The sequence below is a fragment of the Alnus glutinosa genome, chromosome 4 (genome assembly GCF_958979055.1).
Source record: "Alnus glutinosa chromosome 4, dhAlnGlut1.1, whole genome shotgun sequence".
In the NCBI taxonomy this organism is placed as follows: domain Eukaryota; kingdom Viridiplantae; phylum Streptophyta; class Magnoliopsida; order Fagales; family Betulaceae; genus Alnus; species Alnus glutinosa.
In genome coordinates this window covers 9,832,785-9,844,618 of record NC_084889.1, presented here as the reverse complement: position 1 = coordinate 9,844,618, position 11,834 = coordinate 9,832,785, and the positions used below count along the sequence as shown (strand labels likewise).

At 36.2% G+C, this 11,834-nt stretch overlaps 1 long non-coding RNA gene across 1 annotated transcript; it reads right to left on the bottom strand.

Annotated features, from left to right (window-relative positions):
• Positions 1–1,674: 1,674 nt before the first annotated feature.
• On the bottom strand, positions 1,675–11,609 carry LOC133865534 (uncharacterized). Its single transcript, XR_009899766.1, has 4 exons — positions 11,520–11,609; positions 2,992–3,073; positions 2,694–2,796; positions 1,675–1,832 (listed from the first exon to the last, which is right to left on the bottom strand). It is a non-coding gene; the product is annotated as an uncharacterized LOC133865534 (long non-coding RNA).
• Positions 11,610–11,834: the final 225 nt, after the last annotated feature.

Below are 11,834 nucleotides of genomic sequence, written 5' to 3'. Positions count from 1 at the left end.
ATAAATAATTATACTAAAAAAAATTTATATATATATATATATATATATATATATAAATTAAACTATATATTATGATTAAGACTTTCATATATGATACACATGTTTCTTTTATTTTTAAGATGTCCATGACGATTGATGCATAGCCTCATCAAACAGCTTTTCTTTTTATGTTTTAATTTTCTCTCCCGATAGTGCATTAGAAATCTTGATGAACAAGCTAGCTAGGGTGCAAGTGCTCCAGCAATCATTTATACATATATATATATATATATATATATATATATATATATGCTTAAAACCATATTACACAGACGCCAGACGGCTCGGCTTGTTTGATCAGTACGTACTACCTAATTCGAGCTCCAGCTCAAATCAAACGCAAGCTTGAATTCAAATCAATTTTGCCGCACGTACGTACGTGGAGATCGATGTTTTGCTGCAACGTTTGACCGGCCCTCCACGACGTCGTTTTGTCTTAAACATGGGGCTTTTGAATCTGGATTATATTGTATGTCAATTGAAAGAATTGAGTGATGAAAATGCATGTTTTGGTTCAACGGGAAACCAAAACTGTTTTCGTTGACCCAATTTATAGTACAACAAATGTTAAAGAACATGTGAATTTAATTAGCCATCTACATGAAAAGTCAAATTATAATCAAACATGTGAAAAGCAGAAGTCAATTACGTACGTACTGTTGCAAAACAACCTCAAAACGTTGCAGAACAACAACGTACGTTTAAGCTGACGTACGTACGTTTGCTGTTCTGCAATGTTCCAGCGCGCTGACCAAACGTTGCAGAGAACAACGTCAAACGTTTTGCTTGCTCGATTTCTTATCTTTATTAACACGACTATTTTTTCAACGGGATCGACGAAAGCCTGATCCCTAGAGAAGTTTTATAGATTTTTCTGACATTTACAAAATGACCCTTTATGGAATTGTCGCTGTGGAAGCGGCTATTATAGTACTCCAATGACCATATATACTGATGGTCATGATAGCCATCACTACAAAAAAAATATCCATTCCTGGCATTTTTTAAACCACCAGGAATGCATCAATAAATGCCAGGAAACAAGTTCCTGACGTTTGATTCCTGGCAGTTGCATCTACCACAATTGCAGTGTCTGGAAATGTATAGTTACTGGCATATGTGATATATGCCAGAATATCTTGGCACAAGAATTATTGCCAGTAATGAACCAACAAGCACCAGGAAATAATTCCTGGCGCATTTTGACGCACCCTCTGGCGCATGGGCATGCGCCAGTGAGTTTCAAATTTATGTGCAGGAGTTTCAAATTCATGTGCCAAAAATTTATAATTTTTATTTAATTAATATTAATTTGTATTAATCTTGTAGAACCGGAATTTTTAAAAACTCTAAAATCAGTTTCTAAAGCACCAAAATCCTTATAAACAAAAAATTAAACATCATACACAAATCCTAATAAACTACTTACTTAAACATATTATAATAAACAAATTCATAAACAAGAAAGTACTCACTAGCTGCATGTCATTCAAAAAAGTCTTCATTTAATATCTTTGTCATTCACTGCTGAACAATATCCCCCAAAATAATGAACATATTACAAAAATCCTGATAAACATATTACATCATACAATATCCCTTGTCATGCAGTCTTCCAAAACTTTTCTAAAAAATCAAAAAATCAGTAAGATCATTCTGCTGTAAATGAACAATTTCTGTCAGCGACAGCACAATCTCACAATGTTCATTCAACAACCTGTACAATAGTTCAATCAGCAGCGGTGGTGATCCTCTCAAATTGTAAATTCCACCAACTCCTGTAGGGCTGCCACCTAACATTGCATGTGAAGTAGCATCATCTATCAAAAGCAATTGGAGAAGTTGAAGATATATTATATTTGCAACTTATGCACATTTTTCTACATTAAATGGGAGTCAATGATAACAAGCACACAATCAACCCTGAGCAAGAAAGACAAGAATAGAGTTTAAGGGGGCACTAGCATGAGTCATTAGTGGTTTTGTTTCCTTCTTTATTTCTTTGATAAATGAGATAACAGACTGTTATTTAGAAAGCAAAATAGGTCTAAGCTTTAGAGCGATACAAATATTTCCTGCAATTCAAATACTTATCAAGACTATATTGCTGTTTGCATCTACTGACAGTGTGAATATGCTATGCTCTATTACGATTATGGTTTATGGATATGTATGGCACTACTCTCTTCTATCAAGTATGGTATAATGTAGAAACAGAAGCAAAAGACAAGCATGGCAGTGAAATCAGATTTCTTTGCTAGCTCTTGAAGAAAAATTACTATTTCTCTAAGAATATATGCAGCATATATATATATTCACGGCCCAGATACAAGCTAATACTTTGATTTACTGCTTAATTGTCTTAAGGTGCAACAAGTAATTTGAACAGTATCCTAAAGGCTTAGTTAGTTTGTCTCATATGGATTTATTTTCCTCCAAAATTTGCAACTAAACATTATCATGCTACTGTTTTCCCAAAGCTAGCCTACAAAACAAGAAAGGGAACTCACAAGGCTTCACATTAATTTTAACAACTGATATATGCATAGAAAATCAGAGCACAATGGAGAAGGAAATTAACCCATTAAAACTTAGCACTTTCTAGACAGCAAGTAAACAACAAATTTGCAACTACTTGAGGAAAAATGACTTACATGGTATAGATGGATCAAGAAAAGGCACAGGGTGGATTCCATTTCCATGAGCCATAAATGGGGGTACAATAGGAGCATGTCAATCAGAAGAAATCTCCAAATCCTAAAACAACAAAAATTTATATTCTTTTTTTAATGAAACAAGTTTAATTTCATTCCAAAGGAAAGCAGGAAAAGATCCTGAACAAAGAGCAAGCAGATAGAGTAGCTTCCAACTAACAAAACGTAGAACCCAAGCATCTTGAAAATGCAACAAAAAGGGCAAATATTTTGTTTTTTTTATAACCAATACATGTACCACTAACTACTCTGAATCAAGGATTCATGTGGGGAAAATCCTGCTGAGTGCACAGATTCTTCTTAGCCTCTGAATCTTCAACCTTCAAGAAGAAACTAGAGTCAATGTAATGAATGTAATTCCTAGTATAAAATATATGAGTCTCCATTTCCTACCACAGACTTCTCAGCATCTTTCATAAATAGAATGAAAGGTGAGCTTCTACTTTCTCTAGTTACAACTTGGGAAAAATATATTATTAAGTCATCAAGCAGATGATGAAAAACAGCACAAAACAGGGTGATAAAAAACTACCTCAAACAAAGTGTTAATAAGTAACTTGTCCAAGTCTTTCGAGCCCGTGTCCAAACGAAGATCAATAACTGTGTGTGTGTGTGTGAGAGAGAGAGAGAGAGAGAGGGAGAGAGAGATTCAATATAGAGCAATCACCCCTAAAATAACCAACATCATACACAAATCCTGATAAACTAATTACTTAAACATATTCTGAAAAACAAATTCATAAGCAATAAAGTCATTATCATCCAATAAACCCACAGAATTCTTCTTCCTAATCATCCACTCCATCATCTTCTTTCTCACCATCCACTCCATCATTGTCACAATCTGCATTGGTGACACATTCGCGGAGATTCGAGAGAATAGGTCGATAATCAGAGTCAAAGTTTGGCTGACTGACCATCTACATACAGCAAATATTTTGATCATAATATGAAGGAAAAAAAAAAAGTATTCATTATATATGCTAAAGACAATGTCATCTATATACCGATGGGAGCGAATTCTGAAACGCAGCTTTAAATTCCTCAAATTCCTTGATAAACTGAGCATAGTTAACATATTGTGGATAGTTAGATGGGACTTGTGGTGCAGAAGATGATGTGGCCTTAGAGCCAGATGCACGCCTAATGCCCAATCCGCGTATGCGTCCAGGCCTTTCTTTGCCAAATACTTGTCCATATGCGTCATTTGGATCCCAATCTATACAACCATGTGTGGGCATTCGTGTCGATGGAGGCGATTTTGACATAATCTCCTTCATTAGTGCCTATAAAAAGATAAACGGATTAGCAAATCCCTGGTTTGTCTTGTCACCTCCTTCTATGACACCAATTTAAAAAAACTCAAACAACCATTAAAAAACCAAAAAATTGGAAAAAGAGCAATTATACCAACAAAATAAATCAAACACATACGATTTTATCCCCCGCCTCTGCTGTCACAGGAGTGCCATCCTTGTGTGTGTGAGTTTCAATAAATAACGAGCTTCTGTTAGGGTCTTTCCTTGATCCTGACTCCTACATATTACGAATTTAAAAACATACATTCAAAATAAATTTTGTTAAAAGCCATCTAATGCAAGCACCCACACAATATCTCTTTCAATGCATACCTGTTCAAAATATAGCTTAGCTAAGCTCTTTGACCCAGATGTGTGTAGAATGTTTTGCTTGTCCCGACGTTCCTTATTTTGAAGGGCTTTCCTCTACATAATTTCAATAAAATAGTGAGATACATAAGCGTTACAAATGTTGGGATGTTAATAAAGATACGTTGTTACCTGCACTTTGGGATCACACCAATGTCGAACTTCAGCTTCAAAATCAACAAGGTTGCTAATGTATTGCGGATCAGTTGTGGCAATAACATGCTCTGCAGACTCACCTGGCTGGATGTTCAATGACTTCTTAAGTTCGTATTTGTACTCCCTCCTCCTTTTTGACAATTCCGAGTATGCATGTTGTTTTACAACCTCTAGTGGAAGATTTGTCTCAAACTTAAACTTCCTTTACATCGAAGTTATAACCACAACGGTGTCAGTACTATCTTTCCAACAAATAGTGATAGTAGATATAATTAACAAAGACAACTAAATGAAGCAAATCTATATATAAATTCATTTTCTCACGTGAATAATTTCCCACATTGCTTCTTTTTTGTCAATTGGCACAGACCTCCAGTCATTGGGGATTAGAGGGCATAAGCTAGCTGTTCTCACAATGGAAGAACAAAAGCCAGGGAACTTCTCGCTACCCACTCCAACTACCTGACCGTCATTATTCATTAGAATGACAATCCGCAGTTCACCACGTAATTGCCAAACATTTTTGGCTCCACCTACACTACATGTATCACGAATTCCATTCTCATCTGTAATTTAAACAGAACTTATGTTAAAAACAAATTGTTAAAATATAAGTAAACCAAACTATTAAATCATAAACAAATTGCATACCAATAGTCATGACCACCCCCCTTTTGTAAGTCGTTTGTTGGGCCTTCAGTGTGCTTTGAGATGGCCACTCTTGAAGGTCATGTGTTGTGGGGGATGACTGTGCATGAAGTCCAGTGATGGGTGCGGGTGAATCTTGTGTCTCCCGATCCGGTGATTGGGTCTCGTCATCGGTGCCTATTGGTTGGTGCAGCGGTACAGAAACTGTTGAATTGATCAAACGTCTATATTTACGAGGCGCCATTTATACCTGTAGACATGAAAACACCTGTTAGCAGTGAAACCAACAAAATAATAGGATTAACACATTAAAAAACATTGTCAAAGTATGAACAAAATTTATCACATATTGAAATATGTTAACACTATATTTACCTAAGTATTTTAACTGAAAGTATTTCCTATTTGAACCACCGTAGAATTATCTACTATTGTTCCTTCTATATCATTTCGAACCAACTCATAATTATCAAATTCTTCTGCATGCGTATCTTGGATTTGAAGGTCGAAAGGCTCGCACTCACGATAAGTGTCATCAGTATCTTCATTTGATTCCCCCTGACCGACGTCGTACACATCTCTTGCTTTTGTATGAACTACGGCAACCCAATTTGGGTTCCTATCGTCCGTAACATAATATACTTGTGATGCTTGATAAGACAATATGAACGGATCATCAGCGACATTGTCACCAACGTGTATTAGGTGAGTGAAATTCACAAGGATTAAACCATATTCATCCTTCATCCATCCCCTGCCCCGTGTTACATCCGCCCAGTTAGACTTGAATAACACGTGTCGTGATCCATCGTAATATTGCACCTCAAATATGCGAGTTAGCACGCCGTAGTATGTCGGGCCATCTATACCGAGTACACTAACTCCACTATTTTGGGTTGTCTTTCCTTGATCGTTCTCAATAGTACGAAACAAATTGCCATTGCTGACATATCGCTTAAATTCTGATGCTGTTCTTAGAGGCCCTATGGCATGCCACTTTAACTTTTCCCCTAATTCATTTAAGTGGAGCTCGTCCATTTGTTGAACCTGAGATATGGGTGTCACATCATTAGAGTGAATATAATTTCACAAAAGGTAGGCAATAAATTTACCATGTGTATCACCGTGCAACATAACACTTACATAGTCCCTAAACCAATCTGGAAATTCTTCAATATGCTTCTTATTCAAATCCTCTATCGTTACGCTTTCCATATCGCTTGAACGACTTAGTGCATCAACGTGAAGCCTGCATATTTCACCTATTAACGTCAGCATTTCGGTCATATAATCTAAACAGTATTTTACTCGTGATATTAAAATTGCAACTCACGTGCGATATGGAGCGAACATATCGATGTTTAAGAGGATATATCTATGTGCCTGATTCAATGTAGTGTCGTCAAGTTCGACAGTACGAACCGCCCCTCTAGAGTCGTCCAACTGTCTAGGTGGGCGGTTGTGAACCGTTGTCACGTTTTCCAAATACCGTGAACAATATGTTAGTTGCTCATCTGTTATATACCCTTCTGCAATAGACCCTTCTGGTGCAGCTTTGTTACGAACATTTATCTTGAATCGATGTAGACACCTATACATATTACATAAAAGTGTGTAATCGAGTACTATGGAGTATAAAAGAACTTATATTGAATGAATTGTGTCGTACCTCTCAATAGGATACATCCAACGATAGTGAACAGGTCCACCTAACTTACATTCACGAACCAAATGTATGACAACATGCACCATCACTGTGAAAAATCCTGGCGGAAAGATTCTTTCCATATCACACAAAATGAATGGGATTCGACCTTCAAGGCGATCCAAATCCTCTAATCGCAATGTTTTGGAACAAATCTCTCTGAATAAAGAAGACAACTCTATTAAAGGTTTTATAACCTTCCTTGGCAATGTTCCACGCAGTGCAATTGGCATGAGTTGTTGCATGATGATGTGACAATCATGACTTTTTAAACCCTTAATACAACGTTCCTTAAGTTTCACACAACGTGTTACATTTGAAGCATACCCATCTGGCACTTTCACATTTGCCAATATCGCCAAGAAGTCATATTTCTCCTTATTAGACATTGTGAAGCATGCGGCCGGTAAAATTGTTTTGTTAGGGCTAGTTCGGACAGGGTGTAGTTCACCTCTCAAACCCATCTCTTCTAAGTCAAGACGTGCCTCGTAGTTATCCTTTGTCTTACCTTTCATGCCCAACAATGTGCCTATAATATTGTCAAGAACATTTTTCTCTATGTGCATAACATCAAGATTGTGACGCAACAAATTATCTTTCCAATAAGGCAATGTAAAAAATATACTCCTCTTTTTCCACTTTACTGGCCCCACCGTAGAAGCTCGACGGCTCCCTCTCTTTTGCCCTACACAAGGTTGATCTTCAACAAATCCAACTTCTCCTAACTGTGACATGATCTCTTCTCCATTTAACACAATAGGTGGAGGATCCAATTCTTGGGTACCATCAAACAATTTCTTATCCTTTCGGAACCTATGATTCATTGGCAACCATCGCCTGTGCCCCATATAGGCAAATTTACGTCCATTTCTTGAGCGTTTCGCCCGGGTATTATGCATACAACATGGACATGCAGCGCGCCCTTTCGTACTCCACCCAGACAAGTCACCATATGCAGGAAAATCATTTATTGTCCACATCAAGGCCGCACGCATAGTAAAGTAACCCTTTGTGGCTGCATCATAAGTTTGTACTCCGACATCCCATAATTCCTTCAGTTCTGATATTAGTGGCTCTAGGTATACATCTATTTTCATTCCAGGTGCACTTGGGCCTGGGATAATCAAGGATAACATAATAGAAGCTTGTTTCATGCTCATCCACGGGGGTAAGTTGTACGGTACCAACATTACCGGCCAAGTACTATAAGAATTGCTCATATTACCGAAAGGATTAAATCCGTCTGACGCTAAGCCAAGCCTGACATTGCGTGGGTCAAGCGCAAATTCTGGGTACCTCTCATCAAATGTCTTCCAGGATTCACCATCGGCTGGATGCCGTAGTACCCCATCCTTGGTGCGCTGATCATAGTGCCATTTCATGTGTGAAGCAGTCTTCGTTGACATAAACAACCTTTGTAACCTTGGAATCAAAGGAAACCACCTCAATACATTCGCCGGTTTTCTTTTTGATTTTTGTGACGAATCATCATTTAACCTCACGGTCTGCTTCCACTTTGACGCTTTGCATTTTGTACATCTTTCTAAATTCTCGTTGTCCTTCCAAAACAGCATACAACCATTGCGACATGCAGGGATCTTCTCGTATCCCAACCCCAAGTCCCTCATGTATTTTTTGGCCTGATATGTGTCTTTAGGCAGCTTTGCATCTTTTGGAACAATTCCTTTAAGAAACCCCAGCAATTTTGAGAACGATGTGTCACTCCATCCACTTTCACACTTCAAATTGAATAGCCCAATAGTAGCACTAAATATACTATGATCGGTGCATCCTGACCACAGCGGCTCGTTTGCTTCTTTCAACAACTCGAATAACTTTTTAGCTTCCTCAGTGCATTCTTCATCATGTTCTTCTACTACATTATCGTCTTCCACACCCATCTGAGACCCACCTTCATCTGCCCGAATATCTTGCATGGGGAAAGTATCATGCAAGAGGGATTGCATCCCACTGTCGCCTTCATGAATTGGGTCCATATTGACTGGAGCGTTACTAACTTGATCAGCAACGGTTAACAGTTGTTCTCCATGCATGAACCATGTTGTGTAACTCTGCATAAACCCTCCTTTTCCCAATACCAGATGGTTGTATACATCACTAGAAGGTAGTGTCTTCTGAAAATAACACTTATTACACGGGCAAACTAATCTCCTAGGTGTATTTGTGTTTTCTAGTGCAAACTCAATAAAGCGTAACACACCATTCCTATACTTGGGATCAAACCTAGGCATTGTGATCCAACTCTTGTCCATCACTAAACTGCACTATAAATTAAAATAACTATGAATTTTCAATCATTATTAGAACAAAGATGTATAATTAGAACAAATGGATGTCTAATATTATGACTAGAGATATTTCTCTTAACTATATATTATGACTTTTAAGAAAAACATAAGAACAATATTAAAGCCTAAGGAAAAAAGAGAAGCCATAATCTTCAAGGTGATTAACAAAAGCCATATAATTTTAAGGCCAGACAATATAAAAAGAGAAAGTAGAAATTAAATGAAATGATAGCTACAATGTCTATGAAACTAGTGTCATCTCGTTATATGGAAACTAATAGATAAGTTATTCACTAGGAAAAAAATAAAAAACCAAAATTCTCTTAAAAAATGCAGGTTAATTAACTTATATATACATTGAAAGTGCATGTTCATAAACCAATTAAGCTGAGTAATTACTGAAATTAATTCATAGATTTCCTTAGAAGCATGCTGCACCCAGTTTTTGTGTTAGTTTTGATCTAACATTGCAGATTTCCTAAGAGATGAGAAGACTAATATTTGACTAAGCTGATTAACTTACTTAATATTTCAGATTTAGTGAAATTAATGTACAGATTTCCTTAAAAGCATGCTGCACCCACTTTTTGTGTTAGTTTGATCTAACATTGCATATTTCCTAAGAGATGAGAGGCCTAGTATTTGACTAAGCTGAATAACTAAACTAATATTGTAGATTTACTGAGTTTTAGATACATATTATATTATATATCAATAGCACCAAATGGACCCAAGTACATCCCATAACTATAAAAGATTACTCTGTTGAATATTTGTTCATTTATGTGTTTTTATACTATTAAACCAAACTAAATATCTGTTAAAAACACACAAATAAAAATAGGAGCCTAATAAAACCATAAAAGAACATAATGGAATAACCAAATGGACCCACCAAGTACAACTCATAACTAAAATAGATTACTTTGTCCAATATTTGTTCCATTATGTGTTTTTATACTGGCTAATTTGTTCTAGCACTTATTACAGTGTCTCATATCCATTTGTGTCCACTTTCTCTTCCTGAAAGAACCCCGAATTTTGCTTGAACTCTTGCTGTATTAGTTTTTGTTTGTTTGTTTTTGTAAAAAGTGCATTGCATAAATTTAAATAAAAAAAAAAAAAACAATAATACAAAAAGATGACAAGAAATAAACTTAACATCTAAGAATAAGCCAAATAAATCACGGATTCAATAATTTGATGACATGAAAAGGGAAGTTGAAAATGACGAATATTTAGGTGATCTAATAAATGGGCTGTCCAAACAGTATGTGATTTATAATTTTACTTCAACTCTTGCTGAAAATCCACCAAGTATGAATTTTCAACTCTTGTCCATCACTAAAGTTTTTGTTTTTTTGCTCTGTTCTGATACTTTTTTTACTGTGCACCAATGGGGCTTTCAAAAAAAAAAAAAAGCTAAAAATTTATATGAATTCTGAATGACTTGAAGAAAAAAAATTGACAGACTAAAATAACTAGTGTAAGAAGAATGACAATTTGATGGCTTGAACTTGCTTCAGACTTTTGAGTTTTGTTCAATAAATCAATTGCAACTAAAACATTGAGTTGATTTCCAAAAAAAAAAAAATGAAACATTGAGTGCCTTTTGCCTTTTTGACTTTGTCGGCAGATTATAATAGATGAAGATAAATATCTGAAGTTGGTAACCGCGGTGGTGATGCGTTAAAGCAAAAAAAAAAAAGAAAAAAAGAAAAAAAGAAAAAGGGAGCAACGTACTGAGCAGGCTTCAAAGGCAGCTTTTGGACTTTTGTTTATTTATTTAAACGACTCGTTTTGGAGAACAATAGGAGACACTGTATCATCTTCTTCTACCTTCATCTAACCTAAAAGCTGAAACTAACAGAAAAAAAAAAAAAAAAAAAAAAAAAAAAAACCAAAATCAAAGCTAACACCCGTATATATACAGAGCAAACACCCAATCTATGTAAACCCAAAACAAACTATACAACGAAATCATGTCCAAATGCCAAGCAACAGGGACTATAACCCCTTTTGTTCTAATGTTTATAAAACATGTGCATCTTCTATGTATAACGAAAAATTAACCAAAACAAACGAACCCAATCCAAAGGAAAATATAGGGGTTTTCACAAATGAGCTAGCCTCCAACAATTATTACACCTAATTGAACTAAAATCCACTACATTCACTAAACAAATTCAACCGTATTCACTAAACGAAAATATAGGGGTTTTCATAAGTTGAAATCTACCGAGGAATCCATGCACAGAAAATTGAAGCTAAAGAAACACACCTACTGATTAGAGGGAGGCGAGCTGGTGGGCTGGCGGCGTCGATCAACGATGGTGGAGCGGATTTCAGGAGGAGATTTGTGAGAGAGCAGTAGTGAAATTTTTTTGTGAGAGACATATATATGCATTTATATAAGAAAACTGATATATACTTGATCGAGAGAGAGAGAGAGAGAGAGAGAGAGAGAGAGAGAGAGAGAGAGAGAGAGAGAGAGAGAGAGAGAGAGAGAGAGAGAGAGAGATCGAGGTCTTGCACGTTCGCGCGTGTTATTCAAAAAAAAAAAAAAAAACAAACAAACTTGATAAGGAAGCAGTTT